The following is a 13085-nucleotide window of genomic DNA, read 5'->3' as shown; positions in this document are numbered from 1 at the left end:
ACACTTTAGACAACTTAGCATCTGCAATTCACACATCTTTGGATCGTGAGAGAATCGTGGGATTCAATCCAGGATCTTCTTGCTGTGAGGAGACAGTGTTTCCCACTGAGACACTGGTGCTGCCCTTAATCACAGACATAAGACACACTTTGACTATTTCTGTCAGACGTCTACAGAAGCTCTTACTGAGAATTAACAGAGCTTTAGATGTTGATGTTTATGTTTCATTTTAAGTCACCATTGTGGTGGGAAGCATTTGCTTTAGTTGGGCTCTTGGTCCCCATATTTGTGTTAGCTTTTCTTTGGCAGCTATAACTGTGTGTGTGTGAAACCAATAGTTATGGCTGAGAAAGCAAAAATAAAGTGACTCTAAGTGTTGTCAGCTCCTTGTTGATGACTAAATCATCAGAAGTCTAGAATCTGATGTTGTGCTTTTGAGTTTTATGTTCTTGTTTGGCAAAAAATAATTTGTTTATATACTATAACCTTGTAAATCCACTGTATCGGGGCTAATAGCAATAAATATTCACTTATCCTGAAAGATGATAAAACCGCATGTGCATGTTGTTTTGAGAAAATATTTCACATAGTCACACGCAGATATCAAGATTTTGCATATCATTCACAACAACGGTGACAATCATAACAAAAAAAACTTCATGCTGCAATGCATGATGGGTAGCTTCAAAGTACAAAAATCATGCTTGATTGTCACCGTTGTTGTGAATCATATGCAAAATCTTGATATTTGCGTGTGACTATGTGAAATATTTTCTCAAAACAATGTGCACCTGCTGTTTTATCATCTTTCAGGATGAGTGATTTGTTTATTGCTATTGGTGTCAATACAGCAGATTCAAGGTTATAGTAAATAAACAAATTATTATTTGCCGAACAAGAACCTAAAACTCAAAAGCACAACATCAGATTCTAGACTTCTGATGATTTAGTCATCGACAAGGCGCTGACAACACCTGAAGTCACTTTATCTTTGCTTTCTCAGCCATAAGTATTGTGTTTTACACACACACAGTTATAACATCCAAAGAAAAGCTAACTCAAGTACAGGGACCAAGAGCCCAACTAAAGCAAACGCTTCCCACCACAATGGTGACTTCAAATTAACCATAAACATCAACATCTAAAGCTCTGTTAATTCTCAGTAAGAGCTTCTGTAGACGTCTGACAGAAATAGTCAAAGTGTGTCTTATGTCTGTGATTAAGGGCAGCACCAGTGTCTCAGTGGGAAACACTGTCTCCTCACAGCAAGAAGATCCTGGATTGAATCCCACGATTCTCTCACGATCCAAAGATGTGTGAATTGCAGATGCTAAGTTGTCTAAAGTGTCTAAAGGTGTGAGCTAAGTTTCTTTTATTTTCATGATTTCTGGACAAACACACACTGTCTGTGAGTTTGTGAAGTTGTGTCGGAAGTCTGTTGTGTTTCTCTGTCCTTCAGTGATTCTGCTTGTTATCATCAGGAGTCTTCAGTAATATTCAGTCTTTACTCTATTAATCACTTAATTATCTCATTAACTCCAACACTGATTCAGTTACATTTAACAGCCTGTAGTGTGCACACTGAGCAGTGTTCAGTTCATCTGGGCTAGCCCATGTGGGGCCTACATGGAAACTGAGGACAAAACTGGCTGGGCCCCAGTTAGACAGCCCAGGTGACGCCCATATGGGCCCCACATGACTGTGCTGGCTGGGTCCGATCTTCAACCAGTTGGAACTAGACAAATACTCTGAATGTTCCAATCTAATCTGACTTCTGACCAGTTATTTTTGCCTGAATCATAATCATACACTGTTTGTTCGTTAGCCAGAGGAGAACTGCCTGCCTGCACACACCGTGTCAGAAGACCGAACCATAGAAAGGACAATGCCAGAAGTGCATCTCCTTCACATCCAGCAGGGTGGTCTTCAGCTGGAGTGGTATGTGGAGGAATTCCTAGAGTATTCCCACTTGGTGAGCTGGAAAGATCTGATGGTCAATGTGTGTTTTCGGGATGGACTGGATGATGATTTATTTGTTCAGCTCCTGTCTCCTGATGTTTGCTATAGGTCTATAGCAGACTTTATCAATTATGTCTTCAACCTAAATGGCTCGGATTTTGTTGTTGATTCTGTAAATAAGAACATTTCCGAACATCATCCAGTCCATACCCACAAGCTAGCGGTCTTTCCAGCTTACCCTACACCAGAACCCTCAACATACCATTCTACTGGGACCATCCCTGCTGAGGTGACCACTGCCATAAAAGAGCCAGTGAGTGACTGCTGGCTCATCGACTTCTGGATATCGCCAACCCACAACGAATATCCAGAGATGGGATCCAGAGATCCAAGATGCCTGCCGCCATGCCAGAGCCCTGGTCTCTGGCCAAGATGGCCGCCGCCACACCAGAGCCCTCGCCTCCGGCCAAGATGGCCGCCGCCACGCCAGAGCCATCGTCTCCGGCCAAGATGGCCGCCACCATGCCAGAGCCCTCGTCTCTGGACAAGATGGCCGCCGCCATCCCTGAGCCCTCGACCCCTGCCAAGATGGCTGCCCCGCCTGCATCGCCTGTCTCCCGTCCAGAGTGGACTCCACCTCCCGTCTCCAGTCCAGAGTGGACTCTGCTTCCTGTCTCCAGTCCAGAGTGGACGCCGCCTCCCGTCTCCAGTCCAGAGTGGACTCTGCTTCCCGTCTCCAGTCCAGAGTGGACGCCGCCTCCCGTCTCCAGTCCAGTGAGGATCCGGCCCCCTTCTCCAGTCCAGAGAGGACTTGGACTCCTGTCCCTCCAGTCCTTGCTCCAGGGTACGTAGTACCTCCCAAAAAGTTTTTTTGGGGGGGCTATCCCTCCACGGAGGCAGGCCATGAGGGGCTCCCTGAACTGCCTGAGCCGCCATGGCAACCTGAACTCCCCAAGCCACCATGGAACCCTGAACTCCCTGGTTTGTCCATTTATGACGCAAGGCCGCGCCTTCTGGGGAGGGACGTAATGTCACAGTTATGTCCGTTTTGTTCCTAGGACTTCCTGTTTTCATTTGTCACATGTTTCTTTCGTTCAGTTTGCCGCCACTCATCTGTCCCCATGGTTACACTCGATAGTTTAGTTCTGTTCAGATGTGTCCTGTTAATTAACTTGTTTCTGTTTGTATTTAGTTCTCTCGTTTCTTTCATTCTGTGTTCAATCTCGTCAATGTATAGAGTGTGTCGCTATTCTGCCTGTTCAACTCACCCAAGGTATCCATGTTCATTAAACCTTCATTTGAGCATTGTATTTGCCTGTTTTCACCTTCCTGCCTGCACATACCGTGACAGGTTCCTTGCCACCATTGCCTCTTTTGCCTTTGGCTTTTGGTTTGCTTAGTTGGGAACACTAAATATTCAACCATATTACTGATCTGCCCACATTGACACTATATGATAAATGAACTGAGCTGGATGACATCACTGTTTTCTCCAGAGTGGCCGTGCAGCTGAATCAAATTCTGTTGCATTATTTTACCATTAACATTGTGAAGCTGCTTTGAAACAATCTGCATTGTAAAAAGCACTGTAAAAATAAAGGTGACTTGACTTGACTTTCAAAAGCATTCAAAAATAACGTTCCCATAATGTTTGCAAAATCATTGAATAAATGTTCCCTAATTGGTCACATAAATAGGGAAAAATAACTGAAAAAAGTTTCATGACTTTGTGGGAACGTTAGTAGAACGTTTTATTTTTGGCTGGGTCTACAGAAAATGCTTGGTTCAATCAGAAAGTTAATTCTGCAGATTCAAATGGTATTCGCTAAAGTACTAAAATCAAAACAGCAATCAGATTCATGAGCTCGTGGTGATGATTAATGCCTCATTAAAGCTGAAGTGTAATTGAGCAGCATTCAGATGGCAGATGCATTTCACTGACATCAGACGGCTGGATGCTTAACCAGCAAAACAAATTAGCTGCATTAAAAGGCCGTCAGCTCAAGACTCCATCTATGAGAGAAACTGTTAAATGTCTGAGACGTGGGTTTTCCCATCAGCTCCTGTTCACATGGGCCTGATGTAAAATGTCTAATACCTAGACACATTATTTTGTGGATGAAAGGTTATTTTCTACAGCTGTTCTACATTATTACACTAAAAAAGGTAAATATCACAAATCATTTTAAAGCAATAGCATATTGAATTTAACATGAAAAATAAAAAAAAGTGGAAAGACTGAATGTCGCAACTTGGTTGTAGAAAGCACAGGATGAAGAAGATCAGGGGCCTGTTTCAGAAAGGAGGTTAAGGGAAAACTTTGAGTATGTTAACCCTGAAATGAGGGAAACTCTTGAGTTTTCTGTTTCAGAATGGGAGGCATGTCAAACCTGAGAAAGCAGGGTAAGTCAAGCCCATTTCTGAAAGAGTGGTAACTTATTATAATACTCAGAGTCAGTTACCATGGTAACTTACTCTGTGAACCTAACCTGGGGGGTATTCTAGAAAGCAGATTATGTGGCATACCCAGGTGTGTTTAAGAGTAAGTAAGCGGATAACCTCAACTTTCGGTTCCAAAAACGGAGGTAACTTTCAGGGTATGTAAGTAGCCATAGCAACTCACTCTCTGAACATAACCTGCTCCGGAGCAGGTTATGTTCCAGGGTTAGTTTGCTTAAGAGGTATTTAGATGTGTGTAATATAATTAATATAGTTAAATTAATATAACAAAATGTGTTTTATAGTTACAGTTATAATATACAATATTATATATTAATTCTAAATCACTATTATAACAAGGTAACATTTAAATGTTGATATAATTCAAATACATTTATTATTTATTTTATTGTTGTTTCACACATGGATCAGCATTAAATTAATTAGCATCAAACAAATTATATAATCCTTATTCTCTGTGAATAAATATTACTTATTAAATGAAGATATTGAAAAAAGGATTAAACAAAAGAAGAAGAGGAAGTAGAATGGCACACTTTTTCTTAGCGTCTGTTTCCATGGTGAATCATCGATTCGTTGCTCTGTTGAGGATGTCTTGTCTGGTCACGGTTAACATACTCTGAGTTGTCTGAACTTACTCACGGATGCGTTTTTGGAACTAGCATACCTTGAGTAAGCACGGTTTGGGTTAATCAACCAAGAGTTCAAGATATATATGGCGGTAGGTTAATCTTGCTTTCTGGAATACCCCCCTGGTCTGGAGTAGGTTTTCTTCAGTACCATATTTATCTCTTTTCACCAGTTCACTGTGCCAATGGAGGCCTTTCTGAGTCATCGGATTTCAACTAAAATATCTTCATTTGTAGGGTGGTACCCTTAAGGGTAAATTTTTGTACCTCTAAGTCAAGGGTAGGCAAGTTCGGTCCTAGAGAGCTGATGTCCTGCAGACTTTAGCTCCAACCCTACTAAGTGACCACAGCATAAAACTCATGGCTCCCAGTATGCGTTACAGCATTAAGTATGTCACCATTGTTGAGATTCATATGCTGATTCTTGATATATGTGTGCATCTAAACTTTTTTCTAAAAAAGATTTTGATGGTGAATATTATTTAGTAATATTTTTAATCAGTTATGAATTTAGTCAAACATTTTTCTTCATGACAATGTTTTTATGGCTTATTCTGATATTAATAGATTATATGTTTTGTTAACACTGTAACAAAAACCACAAACTCGCTTAAAAAGCCAAGAGTCAAACTGCCCAACTAAAGGAAACACTAATCGCCATAATGGTGATCGAACATTTTCAATAAAACATCAACATCTAAACCTCTGTTAATTCTCAATAAGAGCTTCTATGGATGTCTTTCAGGGTTGGAGCCAAACTCTGCAGGGCAGCGACTCACTAGGACCGAACTTGCCTGCCAATGGTTTAATTGTACCCTAAGGACCAATTGTGTACCTTTAAAGGTACAGTTATACGTTTTGTTCCCCAAGGAACACAATTGTACCTCCACTGTACCTTTTTTTCTGAGAATGTGGGTGTAAGCAGATAAACATAAAAATTCGTTTTTGAGTGAACTATCCCTTTAAAAAAAGGCAGTGGCGTGGATGATAAGACTCAATGAAACACTTTTAAAATTATGTAAAGTAAGAAGTTTCAGTTGCAGGAGTCCATTGCACATTGCACAGAAAAACAAGCATCCCTTCTAGGATCAAATGCAAAAATACAGATTAACAATGGAGAGAAAGTCACTGAGCCTGGTAACTTGAATCAAGCAGAAATTCAGCTCATTCAGTACAGTGAAAAACAACAATTCTGGAAGAAATTGAGGTTCTAAGGAGCTGTACAAGCTTGACCCTGTACTTCAGGATGGGATACTAAGAGTTGGTAGTAGACTCAACAGAGCAGCCATGCCAGAGGAATCCAAACACCCTGCAATCCTCTCAAAAAGCTGTCTGTGTGATGAATACATTTACCCCTGTAGCACACGTGCGATTGGCTACAGTTCATTTGATACAGAGCTCGTTTGAGTGAAGGGAGAATTTGTTTTGTGCTCGTGTGAGGTTAATCTAGGGCTGCACGATTGACTGAAATTAAACCAAAATCGAGATTTGTCTATGTGAAATTATGAAAATCGCTTCAATTTTTAAATAAATAAATAAATAAATGTATGTGCAGATGAACCCAGATAGCAACATTGTGTTGGCCCAGATCTGGCCCACATCTGGCACTTGTGGCATACTGATCTGGCCCACATGCTGCGTGGAATGACGGCCCTTGAGTGGACCACTCCTGTTTGCCAGATCTGGGCCACAAGCAGGCCAGAGCAATGCCACATGTCAGCCAAGAGCAAATAAATAAACCAGAACTGGACCTAAATGTGGAGTCATCTCAGCCTTAATAAACCTGTTAACAAGCAGAATCACTGAAGAGAGAAGAGAACAGAAAAAGAGACGAGCAGAAAGACAAGAACTACAACTGACTTCAGCCACAGCCTTAGATGAAATCAACTGAAGATAAAAGAAGACATTAAATCTCTGAAGATCTCATCAGAGGAGGATTAAAAAACTCCACAAACAGCATTACCAGCTTCACATATTACTAACCAGACTGACTTTATTTCTGTTATACGTCTACAGAAGCTCTTATTGAGAATTAACAGAAGTTTAACTCTAATGTGTTTCATCTGAAGTCACCATAACAGTGATTAGTGTTTCCATTAGTTGGGCTCTATACTCTTATTAAGTGTCTTCCTCTTTTGGAACATAATGTAGCGACTGCAGGGTTAGGGAAAATAGCGCAGTAAAAGTACCGATACAGCACTTAAAATGTACTCAAGTTAAAGTAAAAGTACACTGTTTTTAAACTACTTAATAAAGTACAATTCCTGTAGCCTGACAAGCCAGACCCATATCAAGATGTTTGGTCTGGAAACTCACCATTGACAGGGCTCAATCCGAGGGGCGGGATAACTTCAACACTGATTCAGTTTTACCTTTTAACACTGAGTATGGACTCATAGTGGACTCAAATGAACACCAGCAGTGTTCATGTAACACTGAGGATTTTGCTGTGTAGCCTATCACAGTTTTTGTCTAGATGCAAGTAAATCACGTAACACATCCTGTTGGATCCAGCTTGCTCTTTGTGAACGGGGAAAAAAACAAGTAAAGAAGCTGCTTGGGTGCTCATTGCAAACTGCTTTAAAATATAAAATATTATTTTACTCACTGAATTTTATTATTGGACAGAAGTATAAGAAGAGCAATTAACAAATAGCTGTGCTGCTGGAGACGTTATTTCTATTGCATTTTTAATTTTTTTTTGCAGTTCATCTTCATTGTTGTCAGCGAAATAGCTTATGCCATCCTATGGAATGACTTTCCTGTAGCTCAAACAATAGAGCGTGGCGCTAGCAACTCCGAGGTCATGGATTTGATTCCCAGGGAAAGCAAGAACTGCGTAAATGTGTACCTTGAAAGTCGTTTTGGATAAAAGCATCTGGCAAATGCAAATGTAATTGTAAATGGAGAAGGGCTGGGTAATATGACAATATATGAAAATATGTCAACAAAATTGACATTTCCTAATATTGCAGTATTTATAATAAATGTATTAATGTATGTGCCATAATCTTTCATCAACATTTCAGGATTATTTGATGAATAGAAAATTAAGCATTTATTTGAAATAGAAACCTTTTGTAATGTTATAAATATCTTTACTGTCACTTTTGTGTGTTCACAACGTCTCGGTTACGGATGTAACCCTCGTTCCCTGAGGAGGGAACGGAGATGTAACGTTAGTGACTAACGAATGGGGGTTTCGATTAGAAGCCTATCAACTTCGAGTTTTGAGAAAACGCCCAATGGCGTGCCAATGCCATGGGCATGCGGAATTTGCATACGTAACTCCGCCTCACTGCGTGAGTATATAAGGAAGTACGAGGCAATATTGCATTATGTTACCTGCTTGAGGAGCCAAGACTGAACTCCTGCGTTCCAGGTAACACAACTGATGTGGCAAGGGGACGTTACGTCTCCGTTCCCTCCTCAGGGAACGAGGGTTACATCCGTAACCGAGACGTTCCCTTTCGTTCAGTCACTACGACGTAACGTTAGTGACTAACAAATGGGGGTCCCAATATAATCCCGCCACTCAGCTGTCTTCCAGTGCCCTGCGTAAGTGTGAGTACCCTGTCGTAAGGCTAGTACGGACGAAGGACTCCCACTTAACACAGGAATACCAAGGTACACTGGGAAGCATATCCCAGTGAGGAAATGCCAAAATGCCTACCCGTGGGGAGGACTTAAGAGACACATATGACCCGCTGAGGGTTGCATATGGAAGATCTCTAGGGTACCAGCCGAAGGTGGATTTTTAACCCTAGGGGTGGCGGGGACACGCCAAGGGAAGAAACCCGCTCACTGCGGAGACTTACGGTGAAATACACATGTGGGGGTCGCCGGAGGGAACCATGCACATGGGGCACCTGGCCGGACATGAGGGTCTGGGCTCGAAAGGGCAGACTGAACTGATGTCGGCGTCGACAGTGCTGGAGGAGCTCAGGGCTCTCGGGGAGCTCACCTGAGGAAATATCGCACGTATCCAGTCCGTGGAGTGGAGTGGCGAGCAAGCGAAGACACCTGAGCCTGGCCCATCACCGGCCCCTCGGGGGGGCGAGTACATAGTCGGACACTGGCTCCACTCGGAGATTGTAGCATCTGGCGAATGTGTTGGGTGTCGCCCAGCCTGCAGCTCTGCAGATGTCTGCTAGCGAGGCGCCATGCGCTAGAGCCCAAGAGGAGGCCACACTCCGGGTGGAGTGTGCCCTCACACCAAGGGGACATGGTCGGCCTTGCTGCTGGTAAGCCAAAACAATGGTGTCCACTATCCAGTGAGACAGCCTTTGCTTCGAGAGAGCACTTCCCTTCCGCTCTCCACCATAACAGACAAAGAGCTGGTCTGAGGTCCTGAAACACTGCGTCATGTCTACGTAGGCGCGGAGAGCGCGTACTGGACAGAGCAATGCCAAGGCTGGGTCTGCCTCCTCCAAAGGCAGCGCTTGCAGGTTCACCACCTGGTCCTTAAACGGAGTGGTGGGAACCTTGGGCACATATCCAAGCCGGGGTCTCAGGATCACGTGAGAGTTAGCCGGCCCGAATTCCAGGCACGCTTCGTCAACCGAAAATGCCTGCAGGTCCCCGACCCTCTTGACTGAGGCTAATGCGGTCAGCAGAGCCGTCTTCATAGTTAATATCGACCGACCGCAAAGGCTCAAAGGGAGGTCTCTGCAGAGCAGTTAACACTACTGCGAGGTCCCAAGAGGGTACGAGAGGAGAGCGAGGAGGATTCAGTCTCCTGGCTCCCCTCAGAAACCTGATGACCAGGTCGTGCTGACTTACCTTCTTGTTCTCCAAGGGATCGTGGTGGGCAGATATTGCGGCCACATATACTTTGAGGGTGGAGGGAGACAGCCTTCGCTCCAGCCCCTCTTGGAGAAACTCAAGCACGGACCCGATCGGGCATTTCCAGGGGTCTTCTTGGCGGGAAGAGCACCAGGTGACGAAGAGGTTCCACTTCAACGCATAGGCATGCCGAGTGGACTCTGCCCTAGCGGAAGTGATGGTGGCCACTCAAACCTGCCCTGTCCCGTCTAGGAGCCACACGTGGAGGCTCCAAAGGTCCGGACGCGGGTGCCAATGGGTGCCCCGTCTCTGAGTAAGGAGGTCCGGTCTCAGAGGAATAGGCCAGGGAGGGGCTGTCGCAAGGAGTATGAGTTCGGGGAACCAGGTCCGGCCGTGCCAGTACGGGGCGACCAAAAGGACCTGCTCCTTGTCCTCCCTGATCTTGCACAGGAGCTGTGCGAGTAGGCTCACTGGGGGGAACGCATATTTGCGTAGGCCCCGCGGCCAGCTGTGCGCCAGTGCATCCGTGCCGAGCGTGCCCTCGGTCAGGGAATAATACAGGCTGCAGTGGGAAGAGTCGTGGGAGGCAAACAGATCTACCTGTGCGTCGCCGATCTGTTCCCAAATCAGCTGAACCGTCCGGGGATGGAGTCTCCATTCTCCCGGGAGAGGCTGAAACCGCGAGAGCTCGTCGGCTGCGTGGTTCAGGACTCCCGGAATATGGACAGCACGAAGGGACCTCAGGCGCTTCTGACTCCATAGGATGAGATGGCGGGCGAGTTGAGACATACGGCGGGAGCGTAGACCGCCCTGGTGGTTGATGTACGCTACTACGGCCGTGTTGTCTGTCCGGACAAGCACATGTTGACCCTTCAGCAGCGCCCGGAAGCGGTGCAGGGCGAACCGTACTGCCAGCAACTCGAGGCAATTGACATGCAGAAGGCGCTGGGGTCCTGTCCAGGAGCCCGCGGCTGCTTGTCCATTGCACATGGCACCCCAGCCCGTGGCAGAGGCATCCGTCGATACGACAACATGCCTGGAAGCTCGTTCTAAGGGCACACCTGCCCGTAGAAAGCTGAGGTTCGACCACGGGGTGAGCGTCTGTAAGCAGGCCCGAGTCACTTGGACCCGGAGCGTGCCAGACTGCCATGCCCATCTCGGGACTCGATCGCGAAGCCAGTGCTGAAGCGGTCTCATATGAAGCAATCCGAGCGGCGTTACCGCGGCTGCAGATGCCATATGCCCCAGGAGCCTCTGAAATAGTTTCAGTGGAACCGCATTCTTGCCCTCGATTTGTTGGAGGCAAGTCAGCAGAGACTGCGCGCGCTCGCTCGAAAGCTGCGCGTACATGGCAACCGAGTCGATCTCCATACCGAGAAAAGAGATCCTCTGCACGGGGCAAAGTTTGGCTGGAGCGGACTGGGACGCCTTCCTGCGGCTGCCTCTGCGCGGCCCGGGTGGAGGCTGCTGCTTGGGTGGCGCAGAGGCGGAGGAAGCCGCGGGAGGGCGTCCTCAGCGGCGAGCAGGCTGAGGCACCTGTGCGGGCGGTGGGGTGGAGGCAGCAGCTGACCGCCGGGGCAGGATGTATTTTATTGCCTCAGTCTGCTTCTGAGCGGCCGAGAACTGTTGGGCGAAGCTCTCGACCGCTCCGCCGAATAGCCCATCCTGCGATATGGGGGCGTTGAGGAAACGTGTTCGCTCAGCGTCGCGCATATCAGACAGGTTGAGCCATAGGTGTCTCTCCTAGACCACATTTGTGGACATCACCTGACCCAGGGAGCGTGCGGTCAGTCCAGTCCAAGCGCTGCGGCGGCCCGAGACAGCATGGCTGTCAACTCTGGGTCCGACTCGGGAAATGCTGGCGCACCCGAAGGTGGCAGCACAGCCGAATCATCATCCTCAGATGACTCCAGCCCACCTTGTGATGCGGCGATAGACATCACTTCCTCTTCCGCCGCGCCAAACGCCACAGTCGGGACAGCAGGAGCCGGCCCCGATGTAGACGCCTGAGCGCGGACCGGGTCAAGTGCCTGAGAGGGGGGTGTGGGCCGAGGAACTAGCGTCGGAGCTTTGTTCCACACCGTCACCCTCAGATCACCCTGGTCACCAGCCAAAGTGCCGCCGCCAGAGGAGACCGCAGATTGGGGGGTGGCGGAGGGGACTCTCGTTCCGGCATCAGCACGGAATTCACGGAGTCTCGATCGAAGCACTGAGATGGCCAGGTTCCCGCAGAGGGAACATGAGTCATCCACGAGCGCTGCCTGAGCGTGCTGAAAGCCCAAAAACGTCACACAGCGCTCGTGCCCGTCAAAAGAAAAAAGCGATCTACCGCACCCAGAAGTGCACGGACGAAACATCCTGAAAAGGACGTGTCACGTGCAAGCTCTATTATGAGAGGACACTTTGCAGTCGATGCCGAAGCGCCCAGGGAAACACACACCAGCTGGATGCAGACCACTGCACAGATCAGCAGGCAGGAAGTATGCGATCACTGGAACGCGCCGTCACACCAACACCGACTGGAAAGCTGCTCGTCTCGAAGAAGCTGACAGAGTCTCAGAAGGCTGTAGGAGTGAAGAGGTAGGTACTCTTGGCTCCGAAAGCAGAAACATAATGCGATATTGCCTCGTACTTCCTTATATACTCACGCAGTGAGGCGGAGTTACGTATGCAAATTCCGCATGCCCATGGCATTGGCACGCCATTGGGCGTTTTCTCAAAACTCGAAGTTGATAGGCTTCTAAGCGAAACCCCCATTCGTTAGTCACTAACGTTACGTCGTAGTGACTGAACGAAAGGGAACTCACTACTCCTTATGTGTGCACTAACTTAGATGGATTAAATGCAGAGGACAAATTCTGAGTATGGAGTTACCATACATGACCTTCACATGTCACTTTCACTGTAATGCGTCCTTACCGAATAAAATGTTGAATATAAATGTTTTAACTTGCTAACCAAACTTTTAAAATGTTTTTAATATTTGCATTTAATGTGTTAAACAGATTTAACAGCTCATATTAGAATAACTATACTATTTAAAAGTATAATACAATGCTGTAAAGTAGTGTATGAAAACATATGTACATACTGTATATCTTCTGCACTGTAACGCTTTACTGTAAATTTACAGGGAATTTCTAACAGTATTGTACTGTATTTACAAAGCAGTAATATACTGCATCTTTTACAGCACATCTGTGAATATACAGCACTTTTCTGTATTCAGCCCGCTAAATTCGTAATACAGTA

The sequence above is a fragment of the Gobio gobio genome (assembly GCF_949357685.1).
Source record: "Gobio gobio genome assembly, chromosome: 2".
Lineage (NCBI taxonomy): Eukaryota > Metazoa > Chordata > Actinopteri > Cypriniformes > Gobionidae > Gobio > Gobio gobio.
This window is presented reverse-complemented; position numbering follows the sequence as displayed.